The sequence below is a fragment of the Haematobia irritans genome, chromosome 1 (genome assembly GCF_050003625.1).
Source record: "Haematobia irritans isolate KBUSLIRL chromosome 1, ASM5000362v1, whole genome shotgun sequence".
In the NCBI taxonomy this organism is placed as follows: Eukaryota; Metazoa; Arthropoda; class Insecta; order Diptera; family Muscidae; genus Haematobia; species Haematobia irritans.
The window spans coordinates 3,265,625-3,288,525 of NC_134397.1; the positions used below are offsets into that span (position 1 = coordinate 3,265,625).

General features: G+C 32.7%; 1 protein-coding gene across 2 annotated transcripts in view; it reads right to left on the reverse strand.

Annotated features, from left to right (window-relative positions):
- Positions 1 to 22,901, reverse strand: part of 5-HT2A (5-hydroxytryptamine receptor 2A) — a 136,126-nt gene that overhangs the window by 109,939 nt on the left and 3,286 nt on the right. Inside the window, exon 2 of one of the 2 annotated variants that reach the window (XM_075288955.1) lies at positions 18,481 to 19,211. The exons of the other annotated variant lie outside the window; for it this stretch is intronic. The gene's annotated coding sequence lies outside the window, so the exon portion shown is untranslated. The remainder of the gene's footprint in view (positions 1 to 18,480; positions 19,212 to 22,901) is intronic. 2 annotated transcript variants of the gene reach the window in all.

Consider the following 22,901-nt stretch of genomic DNA (forward strand, 5'->3'; position numbering starts at 1 on the left):
GCAATTTTTGCATAACTGGTGCAATATATCAGATGATACGTTAAGATTTAGGGTAAATAGGGTCAAAACTTCTTTTTGGACTCCGGTATGTACTAGTGGGTCAGCGCAGCGTATGTACTAGTTCGTCAGCGTCAGTTAACTGTCATGAAGTGAAATAAAAACTCTTTCAAATTAGGTTTAAATAGCGCCGAACACTGCATTGATATTTCTTACAGGGTATGACACATGTGATCTCTTGTTGCAGTATCTGCTGTCTCTCTCGCATCTTTAATCGCCTTCTGGCTTCGTCTTCGAATATGGTAGTACATGGCCATAATATATCAAACCTTTTTATAAAATCATGGGACAAATCTTCTATAAATAACACCTTTAAAATGTGGTGATCTCTAATTCAGCAAGATTATGGGAGAGTTTCGTCCGAGTTCACCCCTCTATTTGCTACGCTAACCAGTATATACGGAATTTGTTAGTTTAAAACTGGTGGCCTTATGGTTTAATTTACATATCTTTATACTTTCACTCTATATTTGTCCCATAACATTAAGGACATGCAAATCTAGTTCAAATTCATCCAGTCGTTTGTTTTTGTTGTTTTGCCATTAAAGATCAAAGATAACCGCAATCCTTTTACTTTTTGTGTACATTTGTTAGTCGAGTACATTATGTAAACAAATGCCAAGTAAGTCGTTTGAACATCCTGACAGGGGAGGAAACTATGTTGAAAGAACAAAATGTTTTGTACGGGTCGAGACAATCGAAATCCTTTGTAAAAGAAGGAATCTTTTAACATGGCCCTGATTAAGAGAGATTCGTTCGACATTTTTCATTACACTGACTCAAAATAGAAAAAAACAACGTGTAGAGAAATATTAAAACTATTTTTTACAGTATTCAGGGAAATCCCCGGATACTATGCCCTCACAGAGCTGAACTGCAGTTGAACACCAGTTGTCAACGGAAACGGAAATTCATTCGCCTGCCAGTTCTTTCACACAAACAAGTACAACATACATCCACACACAAACATGTATTTATAGCAGAATATGGTATTTTTACTATGTCATATAACTGTCTGGTGTTAATGGGTCCTGTTTGAGTTTGTACGTATGCCGTGTGTTGGTGTTTGTGATTGTGTCCTTATCGGTTGACACGTTGTAACTGCAGGGCAGAGATTTGATATGAATAAATTTGACAAATTTAGTTTTTCCTGTTTGTCTAAATCAAATCAACAGCATCGGTTTCCTTAGTCCACACACACACACACGAGCTTACACACACGTGTCCTAACACACAAAACTAGAGTAAATACGTGCAAGAGAGTATCCGTACATGACTGCGTGTATGCCTTTCATATTAAATCCAATGGATTTGCACGAAATTGTTTACCTCGAGGATATTTAACTTGTTTGCTTGGGAAAGGACTCTTGAATAAATGACTCAGCATGAAATCCTGTCAACAAATATATATATATTTTTTATATTTTATTATTATTTGTATTTATTTTACTATAAAAATATAAGAATTACTAACACATCATTCAGCCCCGGCAGTCCTATATTGAAAATTTTGAGCCCCCACGCATAAGCAAAGTCCATAGATGAATGATCTGTAATTGTAATGGTGGTGTCTGCCATGACTGCCAGCGCAAAAAATATCTACTGAATTATTGCCAAACGCCATGATATGGGGGGATTGACAAGTGCCACAGATATACCCTTACAAAAAAAAAGGAAAATATAAAAACTAATAACGATTATTACGAATTTTGTCATAATTCCATTTTATGTTTTTTTTTGTTTTCGGAATTTATGAGTCATGTGTAGTCATATACTATGTGTGGGAATTCAAAGCTGATTTAACTTATCTGAGAATTTCGGCTGAATGAAGCGTTTTTAGAAGGATTTACACCCTCGCATAACATGTAAATATTTTGCTTACATTTTCATGGGAATGCATTTCCATTATGCGCAACTGTATACGATGCACAATGGGATAATTTTACTTATTGTCATGCAATATCACAATATTTTTGATTTTTTGAGAATAACAATGGCTTCCAATTCGAGTAGAATTACTTTTTTAGACATCAAAATTAGCTACAAGTATTAAAAAAGTGATAGCTTTCAATAGGTCTGTTTGCGTACTCAACATTTTGTAAAAACTATCATAGATTATTACTGGATGTCGTTCGTTTTCTATCAAGGAGTATAACAAAGCATATATATCTAAAATCATTTCTGCCGAGTCCCAGATAATGTACGATATGGAGTAATCATATCTATTTAAGCATATGACATCCCAGCAAAAAAATTTGGAAGTTCTTCCAAAGGCACAACTTTAAAAGCACTTCCAGAAGATGCACTCCCAATGATGTTCTTTATTTTAACTACCCAGGTAGTTCTTTTAATTCAATTTTTTATAACGTGGTTTTTTCATACTTTTAATAAATAATGTTAACTTTTTTTGTTTCAAATAGGGTAAAAACAGAGTAAGAATTCATAAAATGGTACAAATCATTTAAATTTTGTCGACAAAAATGATAAATCCAATCTGAAAAAATTGTGAATTTTTGAAAATATTTAAGGTCAAACGTTTCCGACAAGCTTTAGAATCCATTACAAATTATAAAAAATTATAAAAATTATTTATTTGACAAAATATCACAGATTTTGTTAATTTACATCCAAAACATTGAATTCCGATCACACCTAAAGAAGTGATGCAAATTCAGTGCAACGCCTGTTGAAATGGAGGACTTCCGTCCTATGACAAGCCCATGTTAAATTCATCGCTTCTGCGTCAATTTTGCACCACTTCCGGATCCAAAGAGAACATTTTCACTACATTTTTGGCGACGCTTTTTTTGCTGGGATATTATAAATACAAGGAAATGTGTTTGAAAATATTTTGATAGAATTTGAAAAAATGTTAAAAAATTATTGGACAAAATTACTTTCAAATCAATTTCTGGTTTCCAAAAATTTATTCTAGGTCATTGGATATGAAGATTAAGGTAATTGATACTATTAAGTTATTGAAAAGAAAATGCCAGTTACCAACTTCACAAGCCTGACTAGTTCCATAGACTTTAGCATAGATCTGGCGGGGGCAGATGGTTCGTTTTAGGTCTTATTTGCTAATTTCTTCTCGAAATTATTTACGGTAATTGTACACTTCCCACATTTGTACCAATTTTTCACCGCCACTGTGCATAATATTGTCATATAACTACAATAACTTAATCTTATTTTGTGATTATGGTTTCTTACTACACTGATGCAGCAATAAATCGAAATCTATTTTTTACTGAATACGTTTTTTTAATAAAATAAAAAAACAACAACAATTTATTCAATCAAAATTTTTGTTTTGTTGTTCAGTGAATTTTTATACCCACCACCATAGAATGGTAATGGGGGATAATAAATTTGTCATTCCGTGTGTAACACATCGAAATATCGACTTCCGACTACATAAGGTATATATTCTTGATCAGGGAGAAATTCTAAGACGATATAAGCATGTCCGTCTGTCCGTCTGTATGTCTGTCTGTTGTAATCACGCTACAGCCTTCAATAATTGCTCTATCGTCCTGAAATTTGGCACAGATTCGTTATTTGGTTGCAGGCAGGTCAAGTTCGAAGATGGGCTATATCGGTTCAAGTTTTGATAAAGTCCCCACATAAACCGATTTGTCGATTTGGGGTCTTGGGCTTATAAAAAAAACGTAGTTTTTGTCCAATTAGCCTGAAATTGAAAATCTAGAGGTACATGAGGACCATAAAGAGGTGTGCTGAAAATGGTGCCCATCGGACCATGTTTTGGTATAGCCCCCATATAGACCGATCTCCCGATTTTGCTTCTTGGGCGTCTAGAAACTGTATTTTCTATCCGATTTGCCTGAAATTGAAAATCTAGAGGTATTTTAGGACCATAAAGAGGTGTGTCGAAAATGGTCCGTATCGGTCCATGTTTTGGTATAGCCCCCATATAGACCGATCTCCCGATTTGTCTTCTTGGGCTTCTAGAAGCTGTACGATACTGATTTGCCTGAAATTGGAAATTTAGAGGTATTTGGGAACCTTAAAGAAGTGTGTCGAAAATGGTCCGTATCGGTCCATGTTTTGGTATAGTCGCCGGTCTTTACTATACCAAAACATGGCGACTATACCAAAACAAATTGGGAATCCAAGCTATTTTTTTGGAAACTCCTTCTTTGATGGATACTAAATTTGAAAAAAATACCTGTGAAACTACAACGAGAGAGAGAGAACAAATCCTCAATAATCTTTCCAGCATTACTGAGAGGAGATAAGGTTTTTCCATGAGATCTATGGATGTTTTTATTTATTTTGTACTTTCAGGAGCTGCCTTAATACACTCTACCTATGGTACATAGAATTTTTTTTATTTTTTACTCATACTTGTACCCATCATTGCAATATTTAAATAAAAAGAAATGAAAAAAAAATTAAAAGTATTTGCCTGAAATTGGAAATTTGGAGGTATTTGGGGACCTTAAAGAGGTGTGTCGAAAATGGTCCGTATAGGTCCATGTTTTGGTACAGTGACCTATAGACCGATTTTTATTCTTTGGCTTCTATAAACTGTATTTATTACCCGATTTGCCTAAAATTGGAAATTTAGAGGTATTTTGGGACCCCAAATATGTGTGCCGAAATTGAGGTGTATCGGTCCATTTTCTGGTATAATCCCCATACAGACCGATCTCTCGGTTTTACTTCTTGGGCGTCTTGAGACTATATTTTCTAGCCTATTTGCTTGAAATTGAAAATCTACAGGTATTTTAAGATCACAAATAGGTGTGTCGCAAATGGTGCCTATTGGTCCGTATTTTGGTATAGCCCCCATATAGACCGATCTCCCGACTTTATTTCTTGGGCTTCTAGAATCCGTAGTTTTTATCCAAATTGCCGGAAATTTGAAATATAGAAGTATCTTAGGACCATAAAGAGGTGTATCGAAAATGGTTACTTCTTGGTCTTCTAGAATTCGTAGTTTTCACCAATTCGTCTTAAAGTGGAATTCTAGAGGTATTTGAGGAACATTAAGAGGTGGTGAGTATTTGCCCATATCTTCTAAACTAAGCGTCCTAGACCGAAAAGGACGATAATTTGTGACCACCCCTAAAAAGTTGACAAATCCACCCAAAACCTAACTCCCGAATTTATTTCTAGGACTTCAAATCAAGGCGTTATTTCATTATATACACGATATGTTTATGATTTCTCTAAAACTCAAACAAAACTGGTTCTCATAAATCCAGAATTTGAGCTGGTCTTCGTAGGTAGAATCTTTTATTTTTTTCTTCGGGAAGCGTACTGGTTGAACTGATTTGCTTGGGAGATTTGTTGTCAAACTCTCTAAAATGCTATATATTATCAAGTAAACCGCTACGACGATGAGTTTTCAAAGTAAACTATTATATTTGATTCATGGTGGTGGGTATTTAAGATTCGGCCCGGCCAAACTTACTGCTGTATATACTTGTTAATTGAATCAAATATTTTTTTTGGGTTATTTGAGAATAAAGAATGGACCAATTAATTTGGTACTTAGGTTAAAGTGGCAGCCCGATTAATATTCAGGCTCACTTAGACTATTCAGTCCATTGTGATTTTGGTACTCAAAAAAATAATTTCGAGTCGAACATGTCCTTTATATTTTATGTTTTATTTATTTGTTTTTTTGATAATCGAAACTGATGTTTGTTACATTATTATTTTCTACTGCAGCTCTCCCACAGTGCAGCGTGAGATTGGATGTTTTCCCATTTCCATGAATTGATGTCAACAATTGTCAATGTTTTTGGTTGGCTTGTGACATATTGAAATGTTTGTTTTTACGCGAATTTCATTGCTTCCCCAAAGGAAAGATAAGGGTTGTCCCTGTTGTGAACTGCATTACATTTAAATGTGGAACCATCCAACTATGTGTAATTGCTCATCATTTGTTAGTAAAATGTGAATGTAACTGCATTTAAGTGGGTTGACGTTTATTGGGACTATTAAAGCTTCAATTCCGATAAAGTGAAAAATGTTGTTACGTGTATAACATAAGCAAATTATAGTGATACCAGTTTTTTCCAGACCCTTGTCCCCAAAAATTCACATTTTCAACTAAAATTCCTACACTAAAGACTATGGAAATTTGCCCTAGCCAGTAATGAAACATAAGTCTAGTTAGGCTTGTGATGATTGGTATCCGGCATTTTCTTTTCAATATAATAATTATATCAATTCCTTAATATTCATGTCCAATAAGCTCGTATTAAAATTGTAATAATTTGTAAACAAAAATTGAAAGAAAAAATTAAAAGAATAGGATTTGCTGCATAATAATAATTTAAAAATTAAAAAAAAAATATAAATATATAAAATTTTTAAACCAATTTGCGAGGTACAATAAGATTACGATTTCAAAACGCGCGATACCCTTGTCGTGAGAATTAATTATGGGTATAGAGAATCTTGAAAATTTTTTCTTATGCAAATCGCCTTCTAAATACTCAAGAAATAAAATTAGGTGATCGACGAATATGAAGGAGATGCCAAAAATGAGATTATATTAAATATATTCATCATATCTATATTTATGGGATATATTGAACTGAGGCCTCACGAAATGATTTCACAATAGTAGAAAAGTGTTTTATCCAAGTAGAGTAAAATGTATATAAGCGCTTCGTCCTCTTCCACGAAAAATATCCCATATTTGGGGAAAAATTCACAATACTTGAATTGTATTCGACTCCACAATGTAGTAGAGGATATTAAGATTTAGCCATGCGCCCACATGGTGATTAGTGAGACCACCTCACAGACAGATGTTCACCGCTTCAACACCAACAACACTATGTTCTCCAGGTATTATAATTTTGATCTGCGTGAAAATTTAAATATTGACCTCGAGGTTAGTTTTTCATACATGTTTTTTTTCGACATCTTCTACTATGCCAACATTCCCTCCTATCAACTTGCACTGTATTTAGATACATTCAGAGATCTAATATTGTGGAAATTATTTAGACATTTTTTTTATACTTGTACTAACGAAACAAGACAAGTACTAGCAGATATGTGAACGCACATAAATATAAAATAAGCATTAGGGGTGTTCAGGCAAATCAATTAAAAGTTGATCCACAAACATTGTTAACGCATTCTGGGTTCTTGTATCAATATTTTCCATCTCCGATTAAGTTATTTTGCACAATTCTTAGAAAATATGTATTTTACAGTTTTAAGTGAAAATTTAAATTTTGAACAATTAAATGTCGGAAAAAAGAAAATATGATTTTTGTGAAAAAAAAAATTTACTTCTTCTTTCAAATTAACTTTCAAGTTATAACTAGTTTGTTAAGCAATGCAAATGATGCGAAATTTGATTTGATCAAAATTTGCACTACTTCCGGATAACAAATTGGGGATCCAAGTTATTTTTTGGAAACTCCTTCTTTGATGAGTACTAAATTGAAAAAAAAACCTGTGAAACTAGAACGAGAGAGAGAACAAATCCTAATAATAATCTTTCCAGCATTACTGAGAGGAGACAACGTTTTTCCATGAGACCTATGGACGTTTTTATTTATTTTATATTTTCAGGAGCTGCCTTAATACACTGTACATATGGTACATAGTATTTTTTTATTTTTTACTCATACTTGTATCCATCATTGCAATATTTAAATAAAAAGAAATGAAAATAAAAAAAATGAAAAGTATTTTCTCTTTCATTACTGAAAGCAGACAAAAATAAACATTTAACACGGCATTGTTTAGCAATGGTTTGAGGCAGATGTAGGGGTCTATTCGAGATGATGATGAAGAAGAGAAAAAACAGAAGCAGCAGAAGGCAATACGACAATGATGACATGAATTGTAATCAGCCAAGTTTTGTCGGCTATGGACTGGATAGCGAAACTGACGGTCATTATCGACTTTTTGAACGCATGATCAATTTCAAAGGGGGAAAAAATTCTATTCATATCTTCAAACGATTACAATGGGATGATAATTAAAAATGGACATTGTATATTGTTTTTCTGTTACGGAGCCGATGATTTATTGTTTATGAATATTGTTACAAGGCTTTTAGTTTTATAAAGAATTTTGTGTGTGTTGTTTTATTTTTTTGCATAGGTTGGAAATGGAGGTGTTGTAGGCTAAATCAGAATTTAGATAAATTTAGTTTCCCTTTTTTATGTAGGCATTAATTAATATCTTCTTATATACATATGTATACAAAGGGTGGTTCGAGTAATTAACTTAACACAGCGATGTAAAAATATGGCAAGAGGAATTTTCTAATGTGTAGTATATTCTCGTAAATCACTGCTGTCGAAATATTAGCCAGTTGTGACGACGACTTAGATAAATACAATTCAATTCCATTCAAATCAAATCAATTCTATTTAATTCAATTCAATTCAATTACATGTAATTTCATTCACTTTATGTAAGTAGATAAAATAAGTAGGGAAGTACATTGAACAGTCAATTTTCGACTTTTCTATCCTTAGCTCATAGAAACAAAGCCATTATGGGTCTCTTAATTTCCTCTGTTACGAATAATTTACTAGATCGATAGTGAATATTTTACAGCGTGGTGTTTTACAATTTCATAGCTATTTCTGTCATAATCTAAAAATCAATTAACACAGCAATACTAATCTAATGGATTCCAAAGAATTTGCTGATTGACTGATTGCTTGCTGTTAATAATCTGCACATTTTAGTTGGTGTTGTTGTTACTGTTTTCGATGAAAATATTCGTTTTTTTAATTTTCCTGGTGGCTTTATCGACCATCACAATTGGACAGAATCAACGTATGAATGCACAGCTGTATTTGGTTCGTGACGACTCTTCTCCAAAAACAAAACAAAAAAGAAAAGCCGTTTACACAGAGGGTAAACACTTGTGTTAACATTTGTTATACCACCATCCATGGTCCCCTTGCATCTCCCCCATACTCTCGTTAATGGGAAAGCTACATCTATCACCACGTCAGTTATTCTCACTCGATGTAATGGGGATATTTCGTTTTGTTTGTTTTGGATAATATAGAGAAGTACAGACTTCCATATCCCTTTTCTATTATTCGCAGCCAATGCTTCAGTTTCATTCACTGTGAAACTACAATCGTAGGGGTAAGAAAGGGTAGAAATACTCGGTGGATGTGAAAAAATGTTATGAGCACTATTTCCCGCTGAGCATTCACAAGGATGTCTTAATAGTTAGAGATTATTATATTGCAATATGGATATATTATGGCCTATGTGGAGAATACTAATTGAGGAACCTGCTTGAAGAAGGAGATATGAGTATCCCAGCAAACGAATTTCGAAGTTCGTTCCTAAGGCATTACTTTTAATGTACCTCAAAAAATGCTCTTCTAGGGATGAATTTAATTTTATTTTACAAAATAAATCCTTCGTTTATATAAATTTAAATTTTCTGAATTTTACCGGAAATATGTGAAAAAAAGTTCCGATTCTTTTTTAGCTCACGTTGAATTTGCCATAAAATAATTGTTGTAATTTTTCGAAAATTGTGAATTACTGCGGACTCTATGTTATGCTGTGGATGCTTAAAAATATGACTTCGCCCTATGACAAGCCCATTTAAGATGTGTTGCTACTGATCCGACTGTGTACCTCTTCCGGATCCAAACAGAACATTTTCATTGTCTTTTTGGCTATACTTGTATTACTGGGATGCGAATGTTGTCACTGTAGTTGAATGGTTACTATGGACGCATTGCATATCAAATGCCCCGGTTTTCGTCGGCTTATTGTGATGAATGTTTAATGAAATTCAATGGAAGTTTATTTGCTTTGTAATATTCGTAACCTCTCTGGATTATTCGCTCCTTTGTCATCCAATGGTTTTTATACACACAAAAAAAATTCTGATTCAATCTAGAAATTAATTGATCCAATTAATTTTTTAATTGAAATGTCTTCAATCACAGAAATGATAGTATCAATTAAAACATTAATTGACAGTCAATTAAAAAATTAATTGATCCAATTAAATATTTAATTGATACTATTAATTTGTGTGATTGATTTTTATTTCAATTAAAAAATTTGTTGAACCAATTAATTTTTTAATTGAATATTTTTTAAAACTCAATTAAGATTTTAATGGGAAAAAATTTCGTGAAATTTTTTTCTGTGTAGTTGAGACTCTCCATGGTTAAATGGTTATCATGGCTGTATAGTGGGGGTCATGGATTCCAACATCGAAAAGTCTTCTTTCATTCTATTAGTAATGTTGGGGACATTTTTGAGAGCACTAAAGCTTGCCCTATATTACGACGCCTATATCAGACTCGCAGTAGTCACACATACATTCATAACTCTTACATCATGGAGATGTTCATACCGTTGGGTTACACAGACACCATTGTACATCTGTAACATGAGAAAATCCCCATACCTAGGTTAGGTTAGGTTAGGTGGCAGCCCGATGTATCAGGCTCACTATTCACACCATTGTGATACCACATTGGTGAACTTCTCTCTTATCACTGAGTGCTGCCCGACTCCATGTTAAGCTCAATGACAAGGGACCTCCTTTTTATAGCCGAGTCCGAACGGCTTTCCACATTGCAGTGAAACCACTTAAAGAAGCTTTGAAACCCTCAGAAATGTCACCAGCATTACTGAGGTGGGATAATCCACCGCTGAAAAACTTTTTGGTGTTCGGTCGAAGCAGGAATTGAACCCACGACCTTGTGTATGCAGGGCGGGCATGTTAACCATTGCACCACGGTGGCTCCCTAAATTAACTCTTCTGACTCGACTCTTACAATGTGAGATACCACTGCGTGGTAGAGTTGTGCACTTGAGTAATATTTTTCTCACTCTCACACAAGGCGGAAAATTTGAACCCAAGAGAAGAATTTTTTTATTCACGTCTACTCACGATCATCGTAACTCATGAAAACTATGGATTCTCTCACATACATCTGGACTCATTCAAGAAATTTATATTGTGTGTGTGTTACGTTTGAAATTTAATTTTTGAGAGTGAGTAGATGGAGATAAGAGTTAAACAAACGTGCGTCATCGAGAACAAATACGGGGTCAGCCTAGAATTATGTGGCTAATATACCAGACGAGCCTGATTCAAAACGTGAGCTTGATTTCAAAAGCGTTATATATTTAAAAGTATAGAATACGTTCGTGAGCGTACTTTCTCGAAATTTGTTATTCACACATACTCACCAAAAAAATGATTTCCGTTACTCATTGGCTCATGCTGATTGGAGGTTATTCACTCTCACGAAAAAAATGATTTTCGTGACTTATTAGCTCATGCTCATTTGAGGTTAATCACTCTCACGCACAGCCAAGAACATTTTTTTGAGCAACGATAATTTCGTGTCACGTATTTTAACTAATCCATCTTCTAACAGAATCCATTCAATGATCAAATCTACCGTTACCATTGAAACCAAAATCGTGTAATTAGCGAACATTTGGAAAGTCGGAAAGAATTCAATTTAAAACAATTGACTTGTGAAAAAGCGTGTTCGTTTCGCAAAAACCATGTTGCCTTGGTGTTATACTACTTTTTCCCGCATTGTATTTTTGCCCAAATGATAGTGGAATTTCTAAGTTATTGTTGGTTGATAATATTGTGGGAGATACAGTTACAAACGCTATGACAGTGTCATTTATATTTTGAAATCAATTTCGAGAATGCTGCACTTTTTTCAAGTGAAATCGCTGTAAATTCCAAATTTAATTTTTTATTACATTTAAAAAAGCCAAAGAGAACATATTTTCCAAATATTAAAAATACCGAAAAGTCTAATGTCGTTTTGCTACAATTAAAAAAAAAATGATAAAAGATCTACTATTCCATTTTTATTATACAATTTCAAAGTCGACTTTCCCAAAATCCTCACATTTTCAACTTGATAGAGAATGTTCAATGTTCGTTCTCTTTTATTGTTTATGTGGTTGCCTTTTTTTGCCTTTGCAATGACTCTGACTTGCGGTTTGGCTTCATCTCTTTGCTTGTAGTGATCTTCTCAGGCATCAACGACACTCATGATATGGTCGGTTTAAAGTAAAACTTTCGAGTATGCTTTCAAAAACAAGTGAAAATAGTTTCCCTAAAAGCCATACAAGCGTCTCTCTCTCTCTCAAACTTTGTGTTGTTCTAACATTCAAGGGTGATGGGCAAATGCAACCGCATTGAAAGAAGAGCTATTTTGATCTAAGGAAAGAGGGGTGGTGGGGACGTAGTGGTAAGTTCATGAATTTACTACACCACATGAGGGGAATATTTTGTACTGTTCACCTGTTTAATTACATGACAAACGAATTCAGGAACCCACGAAGGGGAAGAGAGCCCAAAGAAAGGCGGATGGATGGTTGGTTTGTTGGACGAGCACTAGAGGAGCTTCAAAAGCATTTTCTGTTTCTGTTTTCGTTGCCGTTAAGAAACGTTTAGCTGAAAAGGTAATTCAAATACGCTTTGTTAACCACAAAAGCTAAAACAACTACTAAATCACCCACTCATTCACTCACTTGCAATATCAGATTTCGTAAATGCATCCGCATCTTTGGCTTTTCAGAGCAGTGTTACAGTGCTGTTTCAAAATGGTTGAAAGGTAGACGAGTAAGTTTGTCCATTACTAAGATCCTACGACAAAGGCACTTTGGTTTAGGATTTTGTTTTCATCGTTTCTCAAGATAATGGATGACAGTTAATACACACAAAAAATTATCACCAACATTTTTTCAATTAAACACTTAATTGAATTTGGAAACGGATTCAATTAATATGTTAATTGATTCAATTAATTATTTAATCAAATCCGAATAAAACCCAATTAAAAAATGATTGATATTTGTTACGTTTCCAATTAAAATATTAATTGATTCAATCAATTTGTTAATCAATTCGGAAATAATTTTCAATTACAAACGTGATTGAAATTTTTTCCGTTTCCAATTACACATGTGATTGATCCAATCACTTTTGTGATTGAAATTGAATAATTTTGAGCAATGGAAAGAGCGAAAAGAGAACAAGAGAATGGGTATTTATTCAACATTGTATGATGGAGAGATCAGTCTGTTGAAGTAACTTGTAACGAACGGTTGGGTTTTTGTTTTTCGCGTAAATTGAAAAACATGATTGGCGACATTCTGTCTGCTGCATTCAAAATGTGTGCATAAATATTTTGAACGCAACAACAAATCATAGCAAAGGGTTGAAATAAATAAAGTGTGCAACAACAAACGACCACGTGGTAAAGGTTTGAAAAAAATATTTGGGAGAACGCATTTGAAATTACCTGTGTTTGTGTTTCGTGGTATTGTAAAAATGGAAAACAATCTACGTTTATTGAAGTAAGAAATTGTGAAATGTGAATACCGTTTTCCATTGAAGCCTGTTTACATTAAACGGACTAAAATAATATATTTTTTATTCATTTCTTTTAGTAACCAATTTTATTTCGTGAAATTGACCAATCAATCCCATCAACTCCATCATTTTATCAAATATGTAAGAATATGTTTGCAACAAAAAAGTGGGTACCGTATTGATCTTTTAAAATTATAATTTTTTTCACTCCTAGTTTTCGTAAAACCAAGAGCGGTATGGATTTGTTGGAAGATTCACCTTGAAGTTGCGAAGTGGCGTTGGCATTAAATTGTATTTTTGTTTTACCTGCCTTTTTCAGTTTGAACCCAAGTAGAGAGCAGTATATCTGATATATAAACTAATGAGCTGAATTATGTAATGGTAGAAAAGTTCTTTCTTTTGGATTTAAAAATATGAAAAATATCCGAAAATAATAAAAATATGTATTTCCCATTTATATATTTTTTCTATTTTTAGAATTTGCAAAGTATCATCAATATAATACCAAATATTACATTGCTTTCCCATTATTTTTGTCTATGATTGGTTCAAATTTCAATGTGCGGAAATTTTGGAAAGGAATTGTTACTAAAATTAAATTACCGAGCTCCTTAATACACCTTTTTATGCTAAAAGACTACAACTGCAAAAGAAGATTATAAATCTGCAACCTGGAACTAAGAATTCAACTTGATATTCCATGAAGGTAATGTTTAACAAAATTAACTTTTAATTTAACAAAATTAAATTCGAATTATTCTGTTTACTTTCAGAAAAACTAATTTAGCTTACAGGCTGCTGATTTATTGGAAATCTAGGCGCATCTACATATTAGAAGGACCATGCTAACATGGTTATTATTATAAGGAAGATAATGATTTATATAATCTATGTAATAGTATTTGTAAGTTATGTTAGAACAAACCACAAATTTATTAGTCTATTGCATAATTCAAAAAATAATAAAATATTAAATATGTTTTATAAGAAACACATATTTTCTTTTATTTCAAATAAAATTAAATACGATTTTGGGGTCGCAATATATAAATTTTTTGATTGAAATTTATAGCCAATTTCAATTAATTATTTAATTGAATGAATGAAATAGTTGATTGATTTTTGTCGCGAAATTAATTAAAATTTTAATTGATTCAATTAAAACTGTGATTGAGTTTTATGTTAAAAATCAATCACGTTTTTAATTGATTCAATCACACAATTAATTGATTCCGTGACAAAAGTCAATTAAATTTCTAATTGAAAATCGTGTTGGTTTTCAATCAAAATGGGTGATTGATACTATCATTTTCGTGATTGAAGACATTTCAATTAAAAAAATGATTGAATCCGCGATTTTCGTGATTGAAATCAAAAAAATTTTTTTGTGTGTAGGCAAACTATTACCATGACTTCTATGTCTAACGATTAAATTTAAAGAACAAACGTGGGAAGTAAAGAGAATATTCCTTTCATTTAATTCGCTGATAAAACTGTATTTGACAAACATGATTAGTAAAAGGATTTTTTTTTCAATTTTTGGATGAGTTACACATAAAAATTAACTGTATTATTTTATGGGAAAAACGAACTACATCGTGTGAAAATTGAACTAAATTATATTAGATTTTTTAAGATCATCCATTTCTGTGTGATGTCACTTTTGGGTTCGTAAATATACGACGTTTAATTTTTTTAATACCCTCCACTGTAGTAAGGGGTATATTCCCAGCAAAAAATACTTCAACAGTAAGAGTTTAGTTGCGCTTTTTGGTGTACAATAAAGTAGGCAGTGCATCCACACTGCATGAATTGGTGGCAATAACGTATACGAGTAATCAAACTAGTTTGTGATCATTCGTTTACGTTATTGCAACCAATTCCTGCAGTATAGATGCATGAAAGGTAGTGCTGTTTTCCTTCACGCCAACAATGCTATACTCAAGATTATAAAGGGTGATTTGTTAAGAGCTTGATAACTTTTTTTTAAAAAAAAACGCATAAAATTTGCAAAATCTCATCGGTTCTTTATTTGAAACGTTAGATTGGTCCATGACATTTACTTTTTGAAGATAATTTCATTTAAATGTTGACCGCGGCTGCGTCTTAGGTGGTCCATTCGGAAAGTCCAATTTTGGGCAACTTTTTCGAGCATTTCGGCCGGAATAGCCCGAATTTCTTCGGAAATGTTGTCTTCCAAAGCTGGAATAGTTGCTGGCTTATTTCTGTAGACTTTAGACTTGACGTAGCCCCACAAAAAATAGTCTAAAGGCGTCAAATCGCATGATCTTGGTGGCCAACTTACCGGTCCATTTCTTGAGATGAATTGTTCTCCGAAGTTTTCCCTCAAAATGGCCATAGAATCGCGAGCTGTGTGGCATGTAGCGCCATCTTGTTGAAACCACATGTCAACCAAGTTCAGTTCTTCCATTTTTGGCAACAAAAAGTTTGTTAGCATCGAACGATAGCGATCGCCATTCACCGTAACGTTGCGTCCAACAGCATCTTTGAAAAAATACGGTCCAATGATTCCACCAGCGTACAAACCACACCAAACAGTGCATTTTTCGGGATGCATGGGCAGTTCTTGAACGGCTTCTGGTTGCTCTTCACTCCAAATGCGGCAATTTTGCTTATTTACGTAGCCATTCAACCAGAAATGAGCCTCATCGCTGAACAAAATTTGTCGATAAAAAAGCGGATTTTCTGCCAACTTTTCTAGGGCCCATTCACTGAAAATTCGACGTTGTGGCAGATCGTTCGTCTATTCATGATGAAATGTCAAAGCATACTGAGCATCTTTCTCTTTGACACCATGTCTGAAATCCCACGTGATCTGTCAAATACTAATGCATGAAAATCCTAACCTCAAAAGAATCACCCTTTATATCACTTCTGAGCAATATTTCTATTAAAATGAGCAATTATATCAGCGCTATGATAAAGCTGCTCTAAATCGGGACATCGCCCGATAGGTCTATCGAATAATGACCGTTTGCCCTTCTTTTGTTTTCTGCTATTACTTTTTCTTGTTGTAAGTTTTCTCGTATTGCAAATGGCTATGTTCAACTCTATTTAGATATAGCTCTTTACCATCCCATTTGTCTGAAATTGGATTTGCAATGTTACACAAAAATTGGCTCATAATGGTCGATCTATGAATCGGTACCCAGATATAATTTTTGAAAATCTTGAGGTCATCATTTTCATCGTATCTCTTTGAATTTTGAGTATGTGACGTTAATATCCATTCCGAGGGTAAATAAAATGCATTCCGGTCGAAATATTTACGTTGTTTACTTTCGTTTTTGGTCAAAGTAATTTGTGGATTTATTTATGGCTCGATTTTCATTTTGTTCGAAAATCATAAAAAATAGAACGAAGTATTTCCGGTAGCTCAAAGCCTACATTATCTTGTTTAGGTCAAAGATAATTGAGACTATAAGATGTAGCCTTGTGCTCTTATAAAGAGAAAACACATGTCAAGGTGTAGAGGGCTATGAGAAAAAAATTGTTTTATTTGTCAATTTTTTCCAAGGCAGCTCTGCCCAGGAATAAACTAAAACAGCAATAAATATTCGCTTTAACATACACATACGTTTTATTTTAATTTTCTATAATTGTTTTGGTATTGCTTTTGTGGTTTTTTAATTTAATTTATGAAAAACACAAATGTTATGATATTTTCCGAAGCAAACGGCAGTACATTTGAGAGAGACGTCGACGCAAACTTCATGATATTTTGTTGGCAGAGTCCTCTGGTGCTTACGTTTTGCAATGACAAGACCACGTCTTCTTCTAATTTGTCTATGTTTAGGTTTTTAGGCAGCATTGCCAGAATTGTTTAACCAAAAACCGCTAGATTTCCCCCAAAAAAAGGATTGAGCTTTGATATGTGTAGAAAACCTTATTCTGGCAGCAAAAATCTACAATTTTGATACCTCAGAAAAAGAGCACATTTGGCTAGACATCATAGTCGATTTTTGTATAATTCTAAAAATAGAAAATCGAACTTTGAACTTATCGAAAAGATTAAAGTCCAATCTTTCCAAATTTTGAAAAACTAAAAATGTTGATTTTAAACTTCAGTTCAGTTTTGCTCCAAAGTGTTACCTGAAGCTTTTGGTTGAATGCGGTGATGTGATCATGTTGCAATTTTATTTCAATTGAAAAAAGGAAAAAAACAACATTTATTCACAAGTGTATCACAAAGAAATGACTATGTCCATTTTATGGCTGTAACCTTGAGAAATTGCGGGTGCTCTTTTTTCATTTCTTTTTGCCATTATTATGAGAGGGGTTTAGTTAAAATGTATCATCTACTCGTCTTAAGGAACAACTATAAGAGGTGACGAAACTCAAGACTTATAAAAATTTACTTCACAACAAAAGACAGCTTGTCCGTCTGCCTCTCCCCATTCATTATTTGTTGACAAAAAATGCAAGATGAGCGCTAATGGTGGGACAGGTTTGAAATAAAATTACTTTTTAATTTCTTAAGAATGTGACATTTCTTCGCCATGAAGAAACAATGGCAACTTTTTGAATTCATGCCTGAAGAAATTTGCATAAAACTAAGCATGAGTTCTTTATTCATATATTCAAATATTAAGAAATTTAATCTAGACTATGGGGGTTTTTTGTTTTTTTAGAAACGGGTAGCATTGTTCATTTCCAGAAAATGCACATACAATTTTTTTCTCGATTAAAACACTTGCTGACATATAGATGACATTTTTACTAGATTTGTTAAATTATATTTTTGTCATTGTTATGTGACAAGAATTTGTGGGTTCAGATTTAGAGACTTTAGTTTTTATTAAGATACATGTAAAGTATAGATCAAATTAGAGTATTTATTTTTTACATTAAAATAACAACTTTGAGATATAGGACAACCTGGAGATGTAATTTTATCTTCGATATAACCCCAAAGAAAATATTTAAAATTCAATCTTTTTCAAAATATTAGAAATTAAAATTTGTATAAGTAAAACACCCAATTTTGCTATTATCATTCAACTTAATACTAGTTTTCAATTATTTTTGATTTATGTAAAACTTACATTAGAAATTTCCATATGCAATGTTAAGTGCTTGAGTGCCTTGTATTCGTGGATTGTTCTATCTGCTATTTTAAACAATTTTGGAATTTTGCTGATGATGAGGGTAGTGGCCATAATGATGTGGTGTCACAATTTCCATTTGATTTATTCAGCCACTTTTTGCAAATATGAATATGAAATGTTTTAGCCCGTTTTGTGTGATGCGGTTTTAATTCAATTTATTTATTTTAGTATGATTAATTTTTTTTCAGTTTTCTGCACTTTTGATTTATTGTTTGATTAATGTTTGCATATTTCATAAAAGTTTGCTCTGGTGTTGATGTATTTGGCAAAAAAAAAAAAATATATATTTCACAAGAAATTATTTTCGTTGCACATAAAATTTTTTTTATAGTTTTCTTGATGGTTTTTTAGTAAGTTTTTCTGCTTTTTTTTATTGGAGACGATCAGTGGGTGTTTCACTTGGCATGTTCATTATTTTTTTTTCAGACATTTTTGGGAATCCATTTTTTCTAAAATTTTTTTATCGGCTATTTTTCCATAACGATAATAATATTCATAACAATGTGTTTTATTTGTTTATGCAATTTTATGCGCTGATTGTTGTTATTGTTGACAAAATATTTACTTTTGCTGGTGTATTACATATCACTTGACCAACAGCGTTTGATTATATGATAGCGATTCTGCTGTGATGTATTTGCTTAGCTGTCCCGTTTTTTTCTGTGTCGCTAATGAATACAAATATTCATTATTTTAAGAGATGAAATAAATGCATAAAAATTATCAGGAAAATATAAGGATTGCTGTTAATTTATTCAAAAAGGTGGGTTAGAGTTTTGTTTTAGACTATACCACGCTATGTTATGCTGTAAGTTGAACTTGGTGCAGGGATAAGTTAAATTTTTTATAAATTTTTGTAAAATAAACAAGTGAGGAAAGTTTAAAGTCGGCTGGGGTTGACTGTATTATTCCCTGTCCCAATTTGTTTATTTTCGGTACCATATCAAATCCTTAAAATTTTGCTATATACACTAAACAAATATTTACGTGATATTAAAGATAATACAACCTAAATTTGAGGATGTGCAATTTATAAATTATTAAGGATAAATTTCTTTAAAGTAATTAAATTTTAATTAAAATAAAGTTTATAATCTTTCCTTCAAAACATTTTTTTCATTAAATTTAGAACACACTTTTTGTAAATTTGCGTCCCTCCGTTAAAGTCACATGTCTTTGAACTAAGGCAAATTTTCCTTAAAGTAACAAAAAAAACACGTTTATGATTTAAAGAAATCGTCCTTAAATTAACTCAAATATTGAATCTTTACATTTAAGATAAAAACGCTTCAAATATAGGCTAAGACTTATTTTGAGGATTTAGCATCTTTGGTTTAAAGTTTTTGGATTTAAGAATACATTTTATACTTTTAACCCTTTCGACCCCGAATTTTTATAGATATCGCAAATTTTTTTTTTACTTTTAATCATGTTGAAGTCATTTAAGAAGCGTCTAGCCAAAATTTCGGGTCGCCACGCCCATTTGTTTAGGCGGTAGAGAATGTTGCCTGTGGGCAACTTTGGGCAATTGTGACTACAAACTATTTTGTTTTGTAATGATACACGTATTACGTTTTATTGGATTTTTGTTAAGTTTTTTGTTATTTTACAGTAAATATATACTTAGATGCCCGCGTGAGTGGAATTTCAATCACGCTCAAACACATTCACGAAGAAATATTTGTACTCACGCATGCCATGTGGATAGGAATTCACGGTCACGAAATGAAAAGTCATACTCGCACACGCTCACACATGAACAATGTTTATGTCTCACGCTTTCGCACGATTCACGACAATTTTCGTAATTCACGACAAATCTCGTAAGTCACGAATATTTTCGGAACACGACAATTTTCGTGGCTCAATAAAATTCTGGTAATTAACGAAATTTCTCGTGACTCACGCTATTGAAATCTTAAGCGTGATTAAATATGTAAAGGTGATTAAAATCGGTGAGCTTGAATTTAATCGTGAACGTGAATTTGTTCGTGATTGTGACTTTTTGTGTCTGTTTTACCGTGAGTGCGCATTTTATCGTGAATATGAATTTTATTGTTAAGGTGAATTTTATCTTGAGCGTGAGTTGGATCGTGAGCGTGGGTTGGATCGTGAAAGTAAATTTTTATCGGGAGCGTGATTTCGGAGAAAGTTTACTCACGCACAATCACGAACACTATTTGAGTTTTACTCACGCTCACGCGCCACAAATTTTTCTTTAATCCCGTTCACGCACATTCACGAGGTTTCGTTTAAATTTCATTTACGAAATTTCGTTTAAATTTCATTCACGGCTTCGCGTGAATCACGCGTGACTCACGAAAATGTTTTGTTTTTGTTTTTAACCCATTTCAATTTAACTGGCGGTGTAAAAAACCAAAGTATTATAAAGCGTCAATATTTGTGCTAATCCACTAGTATGTTGCCAAGAAGTGGCTTCCTCCTTCCAAATTCCACACAGCACTGCAGATATGTTTTCCACATCATCGCCGCATTTCTCGTCACTGGGACATCCCAATTGAAGTTTGAAATTTTTTCAAAATCATTGTTTTTCAAACCTTTTTTCTCCAGGTCTTATGTTCAAAAATATGTAATTTTACTACCACAATTGCCCAAAGTTGCCCACAGGCAACTTTTCAATTTTGAAATTTTCCATCTGTTGTTTTTTTTGCAATTCTAAGATTTGACTTCCAGAAATATTTTATTTGACATGTACACCCTCAAAAAAATCGCTTCTTTAACATATGTTCCAAACATATTTTGCAGGAAGCACATATATTATTGCATACTGCCGAAACATTAATATGTTTGTTTTATGTGAACATATTATATGTTTGGAAGCATTTTGAGCCAAAAATATTATATGCTTGGAAGAATTTTTCCCAAACACGATTGTGCTCATTCCCTAACATACTCGTAATTTTCACTCCCACGAAATTTTTTAGTTATTGGAACCTTTCTCTGTAATACAAATAATGTTGAAAAAATTATTCACTTTTATAAATTTTTTAAATTTTACCTTTCGCCTGCACGGAGAATCGAACCGAGGACCATACAGTTTGTAAGCCAACACACTATCCACTGGGCTACGTAGCTGTTATAGTCACCAGTAGATAATTATCGTTTTAAGTTACATTTATATAGCATAGTTTGCAGCGCCCACGAGCCCATGCAAACATAACATTATTTAACAGAAACATACATTTGTTTGCCACGTGGAGCAGTGGTTAGCATGTCTGCCTTGCATGCAAAGGGTCGTGGGTTCAATCCCTGCTCCGACCGAACATTTTTTTTGTTTTTTTTTTTTTTTTTTTTTAATTTACACATTTATATTTATACTATATTAATTTTTTTAAATGAAACATCGAAATGTGCGTTATTAAAGATTTATAGTCAGTAACAGTGCTTGATATAAACGAATTTGAATGATTTTTGGATAAAATATTATTTTTTATTGCAAAAATAACAATCTTGTAATAAAAAACTGTTTTTGTACAAAACTTTAAAATTTGGAAGGAATTCAAAAACTAACAAAAGAAGAACGTTGAGTCGAGTATAAACATACATACATAATTTTATAATATAAACATAAATTTATTTAGGAGTGAACAGTTTTTTACTAGCATTTAACACAATCGCTCTAAAATTCCTTTTATTTTTCTTTAATAATTCATTTTAAAGAAAATAAACTTTTTAAATTGTTTTAGCTGTAAAAGTCGAACTTAATGCCCGCTTTTATATTTGATGGTGTCCGTCAACTCCTCGTGGACTACTTTTTAATAAAGAGAAACTAAACTTTGTTTTTTTACATTTTACTGTGTAATTTTTCACTATTTCCTCCTTATTTCATTTTATTGTCCCAACTCTAAAAAGAGTATAGTGCCCTTTCGTTATTTTTATGAAGACCCCTGATTTCTTTTAACGAACAAAGAAAAAAATTCTGCCCATAATGCCAAAATGATAAACAAAACACATGTCCACACATACATAAAATGCTGCTCTCAAGGCGAACACATAAGCTGTTTGTTTTTCAAATGTCTATTCTCTTGGTTCAGAATGTATATTCTCTTTATTCAAATTAAATAATATTTAGAATTAAACATATCAAATTTTTGGCCTTATCATAAAATAGTTTTCCGAAACAACATACAAGCGGTTAAAAAAAATGTTCTCTTTTGACTCTTTTGCTGTGTTATATTGATATCTTTCGTCAACTCTCCCGGTTTCCATCTCTATTTCTCTCTATACTCTCTCTGTCGCTTTGAATAAAATATCACAACATATGTATGTTTAGTTGAAATTTGTAAATTTATATATGTTTGTATTCACACATATGATTTTTATGAAACATTCATGCC